General features: G+C 40.5%; 1 protein-coding gene across 2 annotated transcripts in view; it reads right to left on the bottom strand.

Moving 5' to 3' along the window:
• Positions 1 to 20306, bottom strand: part of LOC100115067 (semaphorin-2A) — a 273030-nt gene that overhangs the window by 218419 nt on the left and 34305 nt on the right. For both annotated transcript variants that reach the window (XM_016989530.3, XM_031922659.2), the window contains exon 2: positions 6013 to 6085. The gene's annotated coding sequence lies outside the window, so the exon portion shown is untranslated. The remainder of the gene's footprint in view (positions 1 to 6012; positions 6086 to 20306) is intronic.

The following is a 20306-nucleotide window of genomic DNA, read 5'->3' as shown; positions in this document are numbered from 1 at the left end:
TGATGTATTTGAAATTTTTTACGTATGGTTAATAAGTTTATGGACAACTTTCTTCGTGAGAGAAAAACTAAAAATTCTCACTCTATTCATTTTGCCGATAAAGGCCGCAGCTCATCCACAGCTTTTCTCGAAAATGATGGATTTAGCCTTCCCAAAACTTTTTGTACGCGCCGAAGTGAAGCAGACTGAATTGAAAATAAGTTGAATATTTGAATTTTTCATTATCCAAAAAATTACCTAGTTCAAATTTTTTATCGCTAATTATACAAGTTATTTTAAAAATTATGGTTTTCATTTTTATTTTCCTTAATAATATAAGAAAGTTTGTCTCTTAATGCATATCATCTAATGCGATGCTAAGAATTGTCATGCTTAGAACTCACCATAAATCGCAAAGCTTATTTCTTGTATAGCAATAAACCGACATTTTTTTTACATTCGACTCGACTTATAAACTATAAGCAATATTTTTAAAGAGTCACTAGTTAGTAGGCAAGTCTCTGTACATGTTTGTTGTATGCACTTGGAATGAATAAACGCGATGTTTGAAACAAAGCTGGATTTAACAGACGGGTTCTGCAACATCAAAGAATATCCTGTCCTTTTAACGCGGTACTCTCCAGTTTGTTGAAAGTCAGTTGATAGCGTCGTCAAAACATTCGTAAATGGAAAAACAGCGTAATTGATAAAGCTGAAAGTCAGTAGCGCACAAAGATAAAAGCATGATTAATGTATTGCCGCGATTCCATATTACTGAAACGAAATGATGATTCGTGTGGTGGTAGTAAGCAAAATATGATGGCCGATGAGTTTGATAGGGGAATAATTCCTCTTGTAAATGGTATTCCCTATCGGATGACGTTGTGATAAGACAGATAAATATTCAAATTCCTCGGCCAGTCTGACGAATGGAAAACACATGTAGATATGGTAACGGGGAGCGAACCGGCTACATGAGTTAGAGCGAGTGAGAGAGTGAAAGAACGAGCTAGGGAGATAGGGGGATAGGGGAGAGATTCGCGTCGGCAAACACGTTGCCACCCTCGTTCTTCATGTGCGGCGTCGGCGGTCCCCCATTGTATGCCCGGCACATATCACTTAAGGGTCAGGCACCCTCAAAATAGATCCGTTTCGCGAAATAACAGGCGCTGCCACGGACACCCGTCGACGAGCTCGCATACCAATGTGACGACTGGCTCTAAACGCCGAGTTCTCGGGCCTGCGTTTTTCCCTCATCCTCGTGCCTCCTCCTCGCACGCAGCTGGGGCTGATCCGATCGCGAAAGGGCATAAAGCACTAGTGGCCCAGACAGCGCTCAAGGATTCGGCGTATTGTAGTATGCGTATACCTATGAGCACGTCAGCGACGCGAACTTACTTAGGCTCCAGCCGCTTTTGCAAAAGGGCGTGGAGAGAAAGAGCAAGCGCGAGAAAGAGAGCCGCGCTCTTTTCCATTAACTTTTACGTGCGGACCAGATAAAACTTACCAGCTTTTTCTTCCTTTCTCTTTGCTCACTGCGCTTCCCTAGCTCTCTGTCTCTTTTTGCTGCTGCCAGTGACGCCTTTTTTGAATGCAATGTATCTTATATGCCTGAGCCGAGGGGAACAAGAATATTCGCCAGAAGCGTTTATGAAAAACACCGAGCACCTTTCCTACTGCGCCGGAATTTGAGATCACTCAAAAAGTTCTCCGCTCTCCTCTCTTGCCCCCTCTCTCCTGAAGTTCACGACTTCGTCGCCGTTTGCTCGAGAGAAAAAAGAGCACAATTTTAGCCAGGGTGTCCATAAAAATGTATGGACTTTTCATATCCTTCAGTTCAAATATTGCGTACATTCTGAATATTTAACGATGCCCTTTTTTTCCTGAAACGTGTTCTCAGATTCCAGCACTGTCTACTGCGACGATACGCCAGCATTCGTGTAGAAGCTGAATAGAGTAAGAGCAGCCTTTATACATCCAAATGCGAATTTTACCATTGTGGCACAGAGTAAGAAATGATTGCGCACAGCGAATTATCTCACACCTTGATTCATAGATGATAACGATGATTTAGTCGTACGAAAAGAGCGAGGAACAAAGAAGTAAACTCAAGCAAGTATACGCGGTAAGTAGATATTATATGCGAGCAGCCGCCAGCGTAGACTGAATAAAAGTATAGCGTCACGCGACTCGTGACAAATACGCACTGATTTAATTCGCTTCCCCCTTCCTCCTCCTTTCTCTCTTGGCGCAGGGCTCAGGAGCGATCCTGCAGATTAGCCTTAATGTCGCAGTGGCTTCATGTCGGAGATAGTTATTAATTAATCCCGGTTCTCCTAGGAGCGCTTCCGTCTGCCTGCTTTTGCGCTTCCCTCTCACTCTGTTCTCTGCTCCGTCCCTATTATAGTCTCCCTTACATCGAGAGAGCGAGAGAGAGAGAGAGAGCGAGAGAGAGAGAGAGCTCGTTTTCTCCCGTGTGGTCTGATGACCGCGAAATAAAGCTCCGGCATAAAGAGCTTTACTTCATGCGGCTGTGAAACAATTATCGTTCTACCGCACGGCGCCACCCCAAGGAGAAAAGGAGAGCGCGAGCAAAAGGCTGCTGCCGCTGTACTACTAGACTACCACCACTACGGTGGGCTGAAAGCCTGCGGCTATAGCGGCTCTGAGAAAATGTGCAAGGACTACTTATGTACCTACTTTGTGATTATGCGTAAAAACTGGCTTTCCCTGGCATAAAAGTGCCTGATGCCCCGTTATAAAGGACCAGAGATGGTGCTTGCATATTAAGTGTTACTTTGATATCGGATATCCTTTTCGGTTGACGCTAGACAAACGTTTTTCCACGACTAATCATTAGTAAAATTAGCACGAAATGCCGCTTTCGCTGTTTCGAAAGATTCACGAATAGATGATTCAGCGATGCGCTTTCAGGTTTAACGTGTTTTAGGAAATTCAATAATGAGGAGTGAAGCTTTGGTGTCAGATTCGCTCGTACAAGCTGGAACATTAGTCGATTTGCCGAATTTGGAACTGCGCCCTCATGCTACGCGGCGGTGCAACTGAAGTTAGAACTGCTCTGAGAGTAACGCAGATTCGTTACCGACAGATGGCGCTGGGCACGAAAGCTTCGCGACGTATAGCAACCCCGCTATCGCCCGGCTATGGTCGCCCGCGAAATCCGCGTTACCGACCACCGGGAAAACATATCCTCCTCTACCCTGCATGATAAAATAGTTTCATTTCCGAATCATTTTCCAAAGTTTTTTTCGTACTTTTTACTAGAATTTTCAAAGTTATCCCCCATTTCTGATATCGTGATGAAAGTAGATAGTAATGATAATTTATGGCGAAAATTGACTAGTGTTTATATTTCTATGAGAAATCGATTTTCGTCCGGAGTTATGCAAATAGATTTTATAATGTTGTTGGACATTATACAATAATTTGCGTTAAACAGCGAAGCCGATGATAAATTCGCTGCTGCATGCCTAATTATTGATCGAAGAACTTTAATTAATTGAAAAGTTTTATTCGTATCCACTTTGAATCGAAGTGAATTGATTTTGTTGATTGATCAATCATATGTATGCAATTTGCATTGTAAAAGCAATATTTATCACGCCGTTGTGTTACCGCCGCTAGTTGGCTGTATTTGCGTACGATCTCATAAAGATTCAATGTCCTTCTGGTACGTTTATCCTATTTGGAGTTAGGGTTGAGTCTGGGGGATTGAAATCAGGGCAATGAATGCTTTGCCAGACCAAGTGCAAACAAGGGTCAATGCGTCGGTTCAGTGAAGAGGACAGAAGAGGGAAATTGGCAGGCCTGTTTCGTAGCCGAAATCCTGGCCAGTTAAGCGCGTTACAGCCGATACAACTAGTAGGTAGTCGACCGTACCTTATCCCAGCTATAGCGACGCGGTGGAGGAACAACGTTAATCAGCCCGGGCAAACACCTGACGCTGATTGTCCTGTTCCTGTACTCTCGCCTGCCCTTCTCTTGCCCTCTACCATTGTCGCTCCTCTGAGCGTATAGGAAGTGTATGAGACACCACCACATGCTGCTCTAGAATTTCGGCATGCAAGAGCTGGGAAGAGACAGGGAGATGCGCGAGGGGAAGGCATTGATCGCCGCCCGCCTGAATTGACCATTTTGCTACCCCTTTGCCAAAGCATTCTCGGCGATGCTTTAATCATCCCGATAGGATGTTTAAATAACAAGCGCAAACGCAAAATTTTTCTCCAGTTATCTACGACTCAATAATATTAATAGTACTAATAACAAATTAAGCATGCGTAGGTATACGCCACATAAAACATTACAAATGATTTCAAAACATACTCTAGATTAGAGACATTTCATACTCGACTGATTGCACCTCTAGAGAAATCGGAAACATTTAATAGGAAATATTTGGTATACTTGAAAATTTTGATGGTTTGAAAAAAAAAGAATGAAAAAATTTCACGTGGAGAAGGTACAGATTATTTTTTAAGATAGCACTGATCTTAATGTTATACGCATAATAAAGGTCGCTAAAGAACTCAATCATTTGATCAGTGAAAATTTGTTTTAACGACTAATAACAGACTATGCTATACGATTGTGTAAGTATTAGAATCGCAACTTAAATAATCATACAATATTTTAAGATTGAGTGAAATACCAAAATATGAATTCTACACCTTCTGGTGAAATTTCGGATACAAATGATAAATGTAACGAAAACCCCGAAACTCGTATAAAGTCGGAAGACTAAAACTTATGCGCGATTTTAATTAAAACTCGAGTCAAACATCACTGCCCCTATAATCACATACAAACGTTTAATAAAGAACGCGATAGAGAAAGAAGGGACATTCATAAGTATGTAATGAGAAATTAATAAATTAAAGTACTACAAATATTTTGTTAGAGCAAAGCAAAGATAAAATGTAGAAAAAGTAGGGAGTTTTGTGAAAGTGAAAAAGAACCGCACGTTTCAGTTTTAAATACAGCCCTTTTTCTTTTTACCATTTCGCTATCTCTTTTCAGTTGACTCGGACTCTTACGACTGGGAGCTGTGAGCAGGCAGACGGCAGAGCTGAACGTAAATGCAAATAGGAACATTCCTACGGGGTTCTTAATTAACTTCTTTGCAATTATCATGCCGCTGTTCCAGCTCAAATGTCTGGACACTTCCAGTACTCTTGAGGCTTTTATTCTACCTTTTTTCTTTCCTGAAAAAGTAATACTACACTTTTTAACTGTGCAAGCTCGTTATTGTTTCAGACTACAGCGTAAGTGTGTGGATACACGTGTTGCAATGAAGCAAAAGTAGTTTCATTATTCAACATAACAAATACGAATTTTCATTTTAGCGGGGTTTCTATTTTTAAAATATACTGCACGATGACCACTTCTTTTATTTCTTTGTAACCAAAAAATAATAGTTCTCTTGAAAATGTCCGTATGGATGTATCTGTATGTTATAGGTGTGTATCTTATACGCCTATATATCTCAGCTTCTACTCATCAGATTTCAATTCATTATATCAAGGAGAGTCTACACAATTTGGGAAACGATGTTTTGGCCCAAAAAACGGAGGTCATATTTTGAGGTTTAGTCGACTGTTCACCAAGCTATAGCCTTACTCGCATACATTACAGTATACATTTATATAATATACTGTAAAGAGATACATACAAACATACTGTAGCACATGCAAGTAAGGTATCTCCCCGTAGTATACCGCGCGCAAACGCCGAATGGCCAGCCAATCACGGAAGGAATGAAATGATTGCCATTTCTTTTTAGAGATCGATCAAAATATTCGAATTACACTGTAACTCAAGAAGATCATCTGTTGATGTTAGTAATTTATGAACAAATAAAAAGTTGTTGGAAATTTTTCGATTCAATAATTTATATGTGGATCATATGGATATGTATGCTTGGCACAAGTCGCGTCGCGTAGGTTTCGGAGTTTCATATCACGTTCATTATTTGTATAGGGAGGAAACATCGTAAATTGTAAGAGTATCACTCACGATGTGGTTTAGAAGAAAATCCGGCTTTGTATTTTCTCAATCACCAGTCCATGCTTTACAGCTCAATTTTTATCTGAAACAGAATAAAAAACGTTCGAGATTATCTTATTGACATTGCAATATAATATACAATATATTACATAGAGAAATCAAATAAACTATTATATTGAAGAATAAATCTTTTGTTAATTAGATTTTAATAAAGAAATAAAAAATAGCGTTAAATTATAAAGCTGCTCGTTCACCAGAGTGTAAACATTTAAGAGCGTGAAAATCAAGTAAGATCTTATTTTCTCGAGCATAGTAATAGGTTGACTTATTGAATTATTGTAGTAAGACGGTTAGCTCGAACTATATATAAGTAACGGCCTATAGATGATCGTTCAAAGCAACTTAATCCTATCAATTACAGGCGCATCCGTACAAAAGTAGCTGTCATAAGAAAGTTGGCTTCAACTAAAGATAAGCTTGTAAATAAGGGAAAGAAGGACTCTTAATCAGCTGCAATAGGGAAGTTGCGTCTAAAGTAATTTAGTGCTTTCCATGAGAGCAACCGTAAAATTCGGTCACGTTGCTGGAAAGATGTGAGACAAAGACGAGGTAGAAACAGGAGTCTCAAAGGAAACCAGTCGCTCGGGTAAGAGCGAGAGCGAGCTAGAGAGAGAGAGAGAGAGAGAGAGAGAGAGAGAGAGAGAGAGAGAGAGAGAGAGAGAGAGAGAGAGAGAGAGAGAGAGAGAGAGAGAGAGAGAGAGAGAGAGAGAGAGAGAGAGAGAGAGAGAGAGAGAGAGAGAGAGAGAGAGAGAGAGAGAGAGAGAGAGAGAGAGATGGGAGAAACGCCGGCAAAAGGAAAGACTGCGGCGTGTAGCGACGCGACAGAAGAGATTCTCCTTAGAATCGTTACAACGCTTCTCGTAATTTCAGGCAAGCCGTCTTTGTTCTCGGCTTTGTACGAATACGTCACGTACGCCGGCTACACTTTAAGTTTTACGATCATTGCGGATGGGACAACGATCCTCTAAACCATAGTCCTGCGGAAAATACTGACACTACCGTAAAGTGACTTCGTTACGTTTGAAATGCCTCGTATAACTGCCGCATTTGTTGTTTTTTTGCTACTTTTTTATACGCTGCAGCCGCCCTTGCCGAGATCACAACTCAGCAATGTCGCAACGCGCCCTGAGCTCGTGAAAACGAGACCGCTTAGTTAAGTACCTGCTTTTTATGCTGGCGGCGATAAAAAAGTTTCCTCCTTATTTGCATATTCGATGAATCGTGTATGTACTTTGAAATAGTTACCTTGCCCGAAAGAGTGGGAGAATAACGAACGGGAAAGAGATTTACGCAGCGGCAAATATTTGAATTAATTTGTACAGCAGTCTCGGGGCGGTCACGTCTTCCTGGCAACCTTACTCTTTAGATTCCTCGAGTCTACAATGACGGTTTTATTGGAGAAAAAAAATCTTGAGAGTTTTCTATTTCAAATATAGATACCAAATATATAAAACGTTTATAACAATAAATCATATTTTTTATTCATTGATGATAAATCTCGCATGAACCATCAATACCAATCCAAACTTTATAAACAGGGGTTTGAAACAGTAGAATAATCGCGTTTCCGCTTGATAAAAAGTCCCCTCTTTTTTATTGATGGATTTATTACCAGATAATTTAGAGAAATTGTACAGGTAATATATAGTGACGATGTTTATGGCACACTTTCATGTAGCTTTTTGTGCGTATTTCTTTTTACAGTGCTGATCGTTACTTTAAAATACTGCTGTAGGTGAAACTACAGTCCTGCTGTTATCGAGACTATATAGTACAGTACTGCAGTTATTGCTGCCGTAGTCACTCTTTGCGAGGAATGCCCATAGGATGCAGAGGATAATATATTTTATTGTTCCGTAAAGACTCAAGTTCAATCTACGTTATTAATGTATAACACTTGGCAGCATCTATTTTGTAGAGAATACCATGTATGTGTTCACGCGTTTAAATCTTTTGTACACTCGTGCTCAATCGGATTGTTACAATTGTATGGAGCTATGCGTACCTTGTCAGATGTGCAAATATTGAACAGTCAATAAGTCGCAGGGGAGACTTGATAAAAGTTTGCCGTTGTTGCTGTCCCCTTTCGAGCCATAGACGGAAGCGACAACTGTCACTGCTACGAAAAGTTATCTTTGATGGTCTAGATGCGTTGGTATTGTATCTTGGACCACGCGCGTTTCTGATTCAAATGTTCCCTTCAAAAGAGACCTGAATGAGTAATGAAAGTCTATTTCATATTTAATATTTTTTCCGTATTGTGGCTTTTGATGAGTGTCGTTGCCCCCCTCTGAAAAGAGCTGTAGCCAAGTCTGCACGCGACTTTCCGCATACTTTCCGCCAACTGTCCAGCAGCCAATAGTGAAGACTTGCCGTAAACTTTTCGTTCCTTCCGGCTGGAGCCGACTCAAGTTCCAAATACTTATGCACTCTGAAGATATTAAGGGTCATTTTTATTTGAGATTCACTCTGCGCAATCGACTGACGTCGGCAGTGGAAACAGGAGGCCGAACATACTCCATGTACAGTGATTTCGAGGCAAATCATTATCGTCGTACGTGGGAAACAGGGCGTGGAGCGTATACGACGGAGAAATTGAGGTATAAACACGCACGCTGTCAATTACGCGGAGCTGGAGCTCGGGAGAAGAGGGAGGGGATCCTCAGCTATAGCGAGCTCCGGCTAGTGTAAAACGTTAATGCTGGCTGCTGCCCTTAGCCTTATTACAGTGCTGATAGTAGGTGCTGCACATCTATTCCATTGAAACGAGCTGCCTTAACGAAGTTAATGAAGGCGTGCCGGCGCTTTCTCGCGTACACTTTGGCTTGCGTTAATGCAGCGAAAGATTCCGACTAATAGCTCTCACGTAGCGGTGCTATGGGAAGCAGGGAGAGCGAGAGAGAGAGAGAGAGAGAGAGAGAGAGAGAGAGAGAGAGAGAGAGAGAGAGAGAGAGAGAGAGAGAGAGAGAGACAGGGCTTTCACGAGCGCACGACCAGGCGGAAAAATGAAAAGTACAATTGCTCTCCACCGCCGGCAGCGCTTTTATTTTTCTTTTCTCTTTTAGCATAGTGATTAAAAGTATGCGTGAACTTTCCCCAAGACTGATCCAGCTGTTCGACAGTCAGCGCGCAGCGATGGCCGGATTAAAAACAAATTAAATCCTTCCGCATGACGTGCACGCGTCCGAAGTTTGCTAAAGAGGCGAGGAGCTCTTCCTCCTCTTCTTCCTCCCCGGCTGAGCCCTAGGTACTCGTCGTTCTCCTCGAAGATGTGCACGCGCTCGCGGCAAAGTTCCCTCGACTACTCAGAAACTTGGACGATTATGAAAAATAAGTAGTGGGCTATATCGCGCGGGAGCCTGGGAGCGTCGCGTTTCTGCGCTATTACGAGGGCCGCGGCAGGGAAACTTGCGGGCGCGCGTGTGCGCATAGAAACCGGCTCCTCGCGCAACATGCGCACAGTCATGCGCCCTCCCCCGCACTTCCGGTCAAATGAGCGAAGCTGAACGCGCGGCGTAATACGCATAGCTCGCGCGCTTACTGCCGCCGCGGCGAGCCGAGGTTTTGCCTTAAGGTAGTACTATCTAAAAGTGATTGACCGTTCAGAATTTAATAAAATTTGATATGCTGTTAGATATTGATAAGATAAACATCCAGTTACAATTTGGTGATGGTTTGGAGGACGTGACAAAAGTTATAAACATTTTAATTTACGAAAATCTACACTTTTCGCGAGTAATTGCTTGATTTAACAAAACTGACCATTCAGCGTTTACCCAAACTTTACAAATTAGTAGATAAACATGTAACGAATACGTTGATACCTCAAACATCTAAACTTGGAACTTGTGAGCGTAGTAATAAACAAATAACAGTTCCAAAATTTACACTTAACCTCAAAAAAGATGAGTCAAATCAGCTTCTGTCTGAAACTTTTTATTGATAATACGGTAAATAAAAGTGTTTGATGAGAATGTCTGAATGTTTAATCATTATTTAATGTAACTTAATTTATGCAACTTCTATTATTATGTGTATCTCGCAAATAAACAAAATATAAAAAGTGGACTTGATTTGACTACTACAGTAAGGGTAGTACTACTACCTTAAATATTCGGTGTCGCTGCCGGCTGCGCGCGCGTGCCACTGCACGGCACATCGCTTTAATATTCCCCGTTATCCCAGACACATTTCTGCTTTTTCACGTGACGTCGCGCGCTTTTTCTTCATTTCGCGCCGCTGTCCGTCCTTAAATACCGGCTCAGCTTGTTTCTTCCATATAACCCGCTGAGCTCGATGCTTTTTCCGCTAATTTTTCACCGGTGCCATTAGGGGACGACGGGAACGAGATTCCCTCCTTACGAGCATGGTGTGGGTACGCGGGTATCACCGGGGAAATTCACTATCCACGCATTATATTGATGTCAACATTTGCGCGGATAACGGCGAAGTAGGCTAATTGCGCGCTACATCAGAAGAGCGGAGTAACTCTTTTCCATCGCACCGCGCCGCAGTGGCGAAATAATTGTCGCGCTCTCGGCGCCGAGCCCGGATCGGTATAACGAAATTAATCATATTTTTTCTTGGCGGTTCGCGTTCATCCAGCACACTCGTGGCTTTCTGCGCGGGCGCGAGCGGGGCAGTCTTTGAAGAGTTCCTTTCCCGGCGGCAATTTGAGGTAGCGGCGGCATCCTCGACTGCGCAACGCACAGCGAGTAATTGATTGTCGCGCCGCTGGTAATTAGACGATATTAGCGAGTTTCACAAGTAGGCTTGGACCGCGATATACTCGCTCTTTCGATCGCACTTAGTGGTTCTATCGCTGCGGCCTACACTCCTCGCCGCGCGGGAATCAGCCTTTTATCTGCACTGCAGAGCGTGCGGTGGCCGCGCGCGCGAGGAGGGCGGGAGGGAGGGAGGGCTCGCAGTCCTAGCCACCGGCGGCGCGCCATTGCAGTTTGCTGGATCAGCAAGCTCTTACTCTCTCGGCAGGGCTGCTGATATACTTATGGCTTCGTAGAAGCGAGAGACAAAGAGAGCCCGAGCAGGAGTAGCAGGAAGCCCTCGATGCAGCTGATCGACGATCCCAAAGGATGATTCGAATGGGAAATCGATGGAGATATTTCGCGCTGACTATGAATGGCCGGCATTTTTGGGATTAAAACGCCTAGTAGTGCTAGCTTTTCGTCGGCCCGGAAGAATAGAATATTTACTGCTCTCTGCGCAGCCCACATACTGCGGAGATACTTTGAGTTCGCGCGGAATTTCAGAGCTGCAGACATTCGAAGCAGCAGTTTATAGAGCCCTCGGCTTGAAGCGACTTTTAGCGCTCAACGAGCTGCGAAGGGAATCGGCGCGCCTTACTCAGAGTTGCGTACATTCACAGAGGGCGAGTTGAATTTCCGCCCGCGCAGTAGAAAAAGTTCAAATGGTCAAGGCCATGGCTTTCTGGAACCGCCGCGGCCTAGTGAGTCGCGTTTCAGTCACGGCTGCCGTTACCCGCGCACGCAGCCAGCCTCGATCAATACAACCTCAAACCCCTCAGTCGGGAATTCCTCTTTCTCTCTCGCCCTCCCCTCTCCTCGTTCAGCGGGAAACGAACGATCAGTGACTGACATCGTGTACCGAAGAAAGCGCTTATTAAAAAGAGCCGGCACACGGCTGCGCTGGGTTTGCTCTCGAAGTAATGAGGTAAACAACGCGCGCAGGAGCTGTACAATCGGCTGCGCGCGATCGCGTGCCTAGAGCTGTTATTTTCATTACTAGAGCTAAAACGTTAACAGCTACGAGTCAATATTTGATTATACTTGTTGACTTACATTACAGCGGCGATACGGAATTCAGAAAGCCATTTTAGCTGATCTCCTGAGCAGGGAGCGCGCAGAGTTATATAGCTGTATACATATATGCGTATATATATACACAGCTCAATGCAAATAACTTTCGTGATCAGCTTTCCTGTCATAAACCAGAACAAGTTCCCAAAGCTACGTTTACGTCTAGCTTCTGAGGACTAGTTCCTACACAGTTTGCGTACATCTTTTAGATTAAGGCCTGGCTTACCGTATTTCGATTGAAAGCATTCATATACCGCTCGGTAAATAGCCTGCATCCGTGTCTTTGACCAGGATATCAAACAAAACTACATCAAAAGATTTCAAGACGTTCTACCGGGACTTCTTTTCTCAATTTTCTCGGAGCATAAGCGAATGTCATAAACAGCAAAAGTTATTCTATCTCTAACTAAAAAAAATGTAGCAAACTCAATCTTGATAGCGTGTATATATGTATAATGAAAAAGCAGTCTTCTTTATAGCAAGTTACCCAGTTTACGCTGCTTGTCAACGTTGCTATTTGTCGACATTTATCAAACTGGTTTTTCTTTCCAGAACAGCTGTGGTGCATAAAATGTTTACTCTCGAGCAAAACTTAGGAACTATTTTCATCCAAAAAGCTTGCCCTGTGACGTAATGGATCACAACGTCTCAGATACAAATGCAAACGCTCATGAATGCCACGCCCAAACTTCACAACTTGCAGTATTCATATTTGAGAGTAATGCACGCGCTTTGAAGTGATAAAGTGTACAGAGAAGGTATCTTTTGGAATTTAAATCGCAATCATCACTTTTCAAGGAGAACAAATAACGTGGATGAAACGTTCGTAATATTTTTGGTTACATCATAAAGTTGAAATCCTCTTGCAAAGTGCGGATTACACGAACCTCTTATGTTACATTTAAAATCCCGCGAAAGGCCTTTTCAATCGCAAAAAATTTGAATATATAATAAAGTATGATTTACTTTGGAACAAAACGAATGCGTTATTTACTCTCAATTCGATTGAAAAAATATCTATATTAAAATCAAGAGAGACGCGCCATTAAAAGTATATTTATCTAAAAGCACGTACCTGCATAATCTCACTAAATTGCATCTGTATAGATTTGTTTTTAATGACTCTTCCGATCTTTGTTAATAAATCGACTGCAATTCTTTGAAATTATTTTATAAGTGAATTGAATTCAGATTAAAAAATATGTATGGGTTGGACAAATAAGAAGTAAAAGTAGAATGTGGAGTGTAGACGGTGTGATGCAAGCTATCGCTAATGCTTCGAGTGCACAGTGGGCGTGTCAGTAGAAGGGGCAAAGAAGTGCAATTCCGGAAAAATCAGCAAGCCCGACAATGCTCCCTCTCTCTCTTCTTCCTCTCTTCCTGCTCCTCGAACGCAGGCTTCCGCAGGTCTTCGCTAATAAAATCTCGACGAGCGTGGCTCAAGGTGATTGAGTAAACAGTAAACAGAGCTGTCGCATAAGTAGATGCTCGTGGATAAACAAGCGCTGGATAAAGAAACAAAATTGAATGAAGCTCTGCTGATCACACAAAGGCAGACGTGAGAGAGAAAAAAGCTTGATCAATGCGACGACATTTGGAGAAAAGAGAGGCGAAAGAAAAGGTGAAAAGCTCGATGGGGGAGTGCGCGCTGGCTGTATCGAAAAAAGTTTCCTGCGTAAGTACTAGCTTGGCATAACAAAGGCTCGAAAGATTAGGGGGGTTTGCGAGCGTAAAAAACTCATGGAAGCCAGTGTTGCTAGTGCGAACAGACGAAGAAAGCTAAATAAAGAAGCGAAAAGTCCCATATAGTTGGGCTCCCCTCTGGTAGGATCTGCACACTTAACTTTTAAAAATATACACTTTGCGTGAATGTTAGAAAAGGCAACAATTACACGAATGAATTGAGGATAAGTAAAAAAATAACAGGGAGCTTTTCACGTTTTAATCGCAGTAGAGCTCTTTTCTAGAAAGGAATGCTAATGAAACTATGAAAAGAACTGCTCGCTGGGAAGAGAAGTTGAAACGCCTATTTTGCTTTGCAATTATATGGTGTACCTTCATTTAGCTTTTCGGTAAGTATTTTTCTACAAGGCGCTTATCTCGCCAAGCCGATCGTCCTTCATTTCTACAAACATTGACAACTCAAAGTAGACGTGGCTTTTCATAAGTAGGATTGTAAAGGGAAATGAGGTCTGCATACATCGAGCCGCAAATGAGAGCTCATGTGTGCTAGCAGATAAGACTTAGTTACCATCTAGTCTAGCTTCTGAAAAGTCTCCGGTTTGTGGTTGGCCGGCGAATGTGACTGCACGTAGTTCTTGGAAGCTACCTCTATCGCTCAGCTCGTTATGGAAAATCTACCAAGAGCACACTTTTGCGTAAGTTTCATTCAGGCTATTGTAGTCCATAGAAACGTAAATGTGCTCGCGAAGCATTAATCGTTTTTGTTTCGTCGCTCATGGTAACTGTACCATACTGGTGAACCGTGCCACGATTCCTGTGCTTTAAAATCTAAATCGATTGATAAGATTTATTTACTTTACAGAACCCAGAGCCAGTAAAAGCTACTTAGTAGGCAAGTTTAATCATTGACGCCAAGAGCTCTTTGAATTTCAATGAAGTAGTTGTCAACCAGCATTTGTATTTTACCAATCCCTCATGTGACTTAGTGCATATCTATGTACATCCTAGCTGTAAGTGAAATCAGTCAAAGAGCTAGGGAGAGTAGCTTGGTCTGGAATTCGGTGTATGAGTACAAAGTCAGTTAGTGGCGGATACAGACTCAGCTAATAGCTGAAGTTTGTCGTGTTCCTATGCAAATTGAATGCTTCCAGGCATCGGGAGAAAGTGCAAAGGATGAAGAGGGCAAAAGCAGGCAGGAGAGAGGGGGTGTAACAGCAGCAGAACGCGGCAGAGAGAGAGGACGGAGTCTGAGAGAGAGAGAGAGAGAGAGAGAGAGAGAGAGAGAAAGCTAGAGAGCCGGTTGTTTATCTACACAAGGGTTCCTGGCCGAGTCCTGGCGTAAGTAGTTACTGCCCTAGCTGCAATGAACGGCCAACGTGTGCGGAATAACGATAAGCCTTTAACGGCACCTAACAAGAGGTCCTATTTATGTGTCTCGCTTACAACGGAATATACCTTACTTACTTATGCTTACCTTCTTTGTTTACCTGCTTACGTTATTCCGCCCAATAGCAATACAATGCTTCTTATATGATTGAATGTAAATGAATGTTTGATCGAACCTCGCTTCAATAAGTAATATTCACAAATTTTTCCAAAGAAAATTTTTTACAATGCAATATGTCTAACAGCATTCTACGTTTTTGTAAATTTCATAGTAGTTTTTTTGTTTTGCTCAGCATCTACTACCTCAAATGATTTTATCATAAAAGTTAACAGTATACTACTTCGGTTCACTGATGACAAACAAAAAAAGCGTATTACACTGAAAAAAAACACAGCCATTTTAACTGAACTCGCACCAGTAATCTGTCATTGTACGAAGACTCGCCAAGATTACCGTAGAGTTCAGCAGTTTTAAAGAATCAGTTCGGTTGTTTTTGCTGGTGTCCCGAGTAAGCGACCAATTTTACGAGTCGCGACTCGTTAAAACTACCAGTGGCACACCGTTGTTCTTACTGAACAGTAGTTACGGTGGCAGAACGGTTAAAACTACCGGACTTTACAGCAGAAACGACTGTGATTTTTTTTTTCAGTGTAGCGAAGCAAAACATATATATCTACTTATGATGATAAAGACAAACTAATGGATTGTCATTATTTTATCATTGGTATCGCGGAAGCTCTTTAATTGCTCATCATAGTTTTTACGCGCTAGCTGTGAGGGTATTATAGCTTTCAGAGGAGAAATAGATGACCTTTACGTCCATTGTTTAAAATAAATTTGGACTCACCTTGGTATACAAAAATGCTTGCGGTTAGTTAACATTTGCAGTGAAATGAAATAGAATGAATAATAATGTAAAATGCAAAACTTTTCCAAATAAATTATTGGGATTAAAATATCAAGCATAAAACACTAAATATTTATCTTATACTTCAAATAATATATTTTAAAACAATATGATTGAGGTTGATATCAACAAATCTCAGTTGTAACCGTTTTCGGTTGACGTCCCTTCCTTTTCTGGTGAGACTTTTCTTTGATCTACGGCGTCCAGCTTGGTCTTTTAGCTCCTCTACACGAAAGGGATTTTAATACGAAAGCTGAGTTACTCTGCGCACATTCAGAGGAAAGCAATAGAGCTAAGTGATAAAGGCGTTAATAATACCCTTCTTGAAAACAGAGCTAAGGCATCACATTTCTAACTTGTATTGAATTTAAAGAACGTTTAAAGGACGAAAGGGCATCGTGCTGCAACGATTGCTACAAAAAATTTTAGAAAGCGATTTTCGAAAAATTATTTGAATAGTATAACCTTTGAAACTGCAAAAACAAAAGCTAAAACAAGAAAAGAGTAATACCTATAATGCTTGTAAGCGACACACGCGCAATTGCACAAGAGCTCCCAGACATAATCCGAGGTTTATGTTGACGCAATTGCGCGCTTCATCGCGGCAATCATTTAAATCTGCGAGTGCGTCTATTATCGGTGCAAGGATTCAGATATTGCGAATATTCACATTACGAATCACACCCAGAGATTTTCAGGTAATCGCATATCCAAAAGTAATTCAATTATTTCTACTAGTTCTAGTATAATATTGCTTTAATATTAGTCAACATATGATATAACTGTTGTTTTCTTTAATGAAGATTCAGCAATATTTTCTTATTATAATATTGACTTGTATAATCTCTCTTTAAAAAAGTGATGACCTCATATTTTGAAGCCGTTGATGAAGCGATTTGATTTAGCTAGTGTAATATAACTGTTACAACAATAGATTATACAATTGTGTAGAGTTTTACGGTGTAGTCAAATAATCAAAAATGCGTGTAGAGTTTTTGTGTGTAGTAAATATCTGTGTAGAGTTTTTTCGTGTAGCAAATATGTGTGTAGAGTTATTTTGTGTAGGGTGTAGGGTTATTTTTGTGTAGAGTATGTACGGTGTCTTTTTGTTATTAAACAACGAGCAAAGCATGTTTTCCTCAATCGACTAATGTTGTTTTCTTTAATGAAGATTCAGCAATATTTTCTTATTATAATATTGACTTGTATAATCTCTCTTTAAAAAAGTGATGACCTCATATTTTGAAGCCGTTGATGAAGCGATTTGATTTAGCTAGTGTAATATAACTGTTACAACAATAGATTATACAATTGTGTAGAGTTTTACGGTGTAGTCAAATAATCAAAAATGCGTGTAGAGTTTTTGTGTGTAGTAAATATCTGTGTAGAGTTTTTTCGTGTAGCAAATATGTGTGTAGAGTTATTTTGTGTAGGGTGTAGGGTTATTTTTGTGTAGAGTATGTACGGTGTCTTTTTGTTTTTAAACAACGAGCAAAGCATGTTTTCCTCAATCGACTAATGTTGTTCATTTAACGCCTAAATACTGACAGTTTTGTATTCAGAATCGCAAAAAGCAGTTAAATGATCCATACTTTCATGAAATGTATTTCTCTCCCATACGATAGTTATTAAAAAGTTCTAGCCTCATAAAATGTGCACAGTTTTATCTATGTTAAGTAGCCAGTTATTAGCTTTTGGCCCATTTTAAATTTGCATTTTGGCCTTTGAATATTGTGTTTTTTACATTATAATTTAATATATACGCATATAATGGTTTAATTTTTTTTAATACACCAAACAGCTCAGTATAAAGATGAAATTGAATTTTTCATTTTTTGACAATTTAAAGTGTATGCGTCCACTCAAGCATGAGCAAGCGGAGTAATGACTTGTATAGAGAAGTCTGTTTGTTTAAGAGGACATTAAAAGCTTGGCACACTGCGATCCCTAAAACATGTTCCTCCAACATCAACGCTGGGGCATACGTAAAGTGGCCGTTGGTAAACAAAGTTAGTCTTTGAAATGCCAATCAGTGTGTGAGTCCAAAAGTTTCATTCACATGTGTGGAACAATGTTGCTGCATGTATAATACTCCGTTCAAATGCAAAATTTCCGGCAAACCATTTAGAAAGTGTATAAAGATTGTCAATAGTCAATCATTTAAAAGAATAAAAAAGCTATAAATCTGAACCTCTTTCGTATCTTTAAAAAAGTCCATGGTTATTAACAGCTTTTTATGGAGTTTTATACGGCGAAAGGCGTCCATGTGTCTATAAGACGGAGGCAGCGCATAGCTCGATCAAAATTTGTGAAAGCTAGCATATATCGAGTTTGATGGAATAATAGAGAAACTGTCAAGAGGGGGTGCGCATCTTAATGGCGCGGATTTTGCTTCCACTTTTGCGGTGATGTCTCTACACACGCTTTTTCTTTCCCTATTCTTCTTTTATTCACAAAGTCACCAATTGAACGTACTTCTGGGTCGTAAAATAAAGATTTGGCGCGAGCTTAAGGGGGTGGGTGGCTCGTCGCTCGGCCATCGCGGCTTGCCCAGTTCTTGCTCAATAGAGGGTTACTTTGTTCTGAAGAAGAGAGGATGGGAGTAAGTAAGAGAGAGAGAGAGAGAGAGAGAGAGAGAGAGAGAGAGAGAGAGAGAGAGAGAGAGAGGGTAAGAGAGCGGCCTGGATCCGTGGGTACTATTATAGCAGGGCAGTGTATAGCGTAATGCAAGGGGCGGATCGCATACGCCTTACAGTCTGAATACTGATTCTCGACGGACGCATACATTACCTTACCGCTGGATAAAAGACATTTGCATTTTGATGGACCGCGCACAGAGTGTATTTGACGTGCCGCATGCATCCAGCAAGTTGCCTCCCTTCTTCTACTTGACGTACACTCCGAGCCTTTAAGTATAAGATTTGCTCTTGCCCTTATTTATTGTACCATGGATTATGGCCTCGAAATCTACTGTGGCTATGTCCACTCTGTTCTCCTCATCTCGAATTGCGCATGCTTCCCGAAGATACATAAATTTGATTCCTTAGAATTTCAACCAGTAGCCTAGCTTATTTTATGTAGTTTAGCATTATTTCCATTCTTTTATACACTTGATACGCGTTACGTATGCTCTTTGAGATTTCAGATTATTGTTTGAATTAATAAAATGTACACAGCCTTGCGTTGCTACCATAAACAGCTTCGTTGTTTTCGGGAAAAATTTGAGTTTACTTTTACGCGCTTGATCGCGCAGCATGGAATGAGAGCTTGCATGCAAACAAGACCGTAGACTACTTGAATTAACTATTTACAAATATCCCGATGAGACTACTCTATGTAGTTTGTCGGTAATAACTATCTGAGATTGGTTGTACGGGAAAAAATTTTTATTGTAAATGTACCGCACATTATCCTGTAATTTCCCTTCGTTTATTTCTTTTTTTTTAATACCTCACCCTACTGTAAATGCCATTTTATAAATACATTTATATAATCAAATGTATTTTCTCCATAAAAATAATGACTGGATACTGTGAGGCCGTTAGAAGTTGTAATGTTGAATAAATTAATAATAGAAGATAATTCAACATTTCATTCTACATACATATGTTTCGAAAGAGAGCCAAAGAGGAAAATAGGAAGCAGCAATGGAAGCAACTGAACGAGCCATAAAAATATAATCTTTGTGGGTAAATTTTGAGGACCTGAGGGAATGCTTCAAAAGCTTTATAACTTTGGTAGCGTCTAATCGCTAAGGCCACTTTTCAAAAAAACAGTTTTTGATTCCTTGTTTTGTTTAAGCCTTTTTTTATATTTCCAATTATAATAAGCCATTGAAAATTATAATATTTGTTTCTACAAATTCTCACTTCTTATAAGTCCCGAAAAAGTTTAAAAAATTTGACAATCAAACTAACACGGAAAAGTAGAATGCCGTATATACTGTTGCACTTATTCATTGAACAAATTACATAAATAAGGAACGTCTAAAAACATTATGAATCCAGGCATTTCTAATAGAGCTAAGTAAAAAATTTAGTTGTATTTTGTTACATTTTTTCACAGTTTTAGTACATTCTGAAAAGTTATTGGAAAATTGTTGATACATTTTAAAACAGTTTTGACAGATTTATTTTAAGAGTTTAATTTTTATGTTTTTCCAATATGCAAAGTGGCATTCTTAAATAAACAAAAAGTGTCCAAACACGCATACATTGCACCTATTAATATTTCTAAACTTATAAATGATTATTTTCTGAATTTGAAACGTCTAAAGATCAAAACTCATTTTTTATATAACCTTTAGAGAAGCTGAGTGTATGCTGATTTCTCAGTTTCATACACAATGGTATAAAAATAAGATAAAAATCTTATTGTATCTTATTTGTAAATATAGACTACACGCGTAAGTTAATACAATAGAGTAAAA

The sequence above is a fragment of the Nasonia vitripennis genome, chromosome 2 (genome assembly GCF_009193385.2).
Source record: "Nasonia vitripennis strain AsymCx chromosome 2, Nvit_psr_1.1, whole genome shotgun sequence".
Classification (NCBI taxonomy): domain Eukaryota; kingdom Metazoa; phylum Arthropoda; class Insecta; order Hymenoptera; family Pteromalidae; genus Nasonia; species Nasonia vitripennis.
Note: the sequence above shows the minus strand (reverse complement) of the source record. Positions and strands in the feature narration are given on the sequence as shown.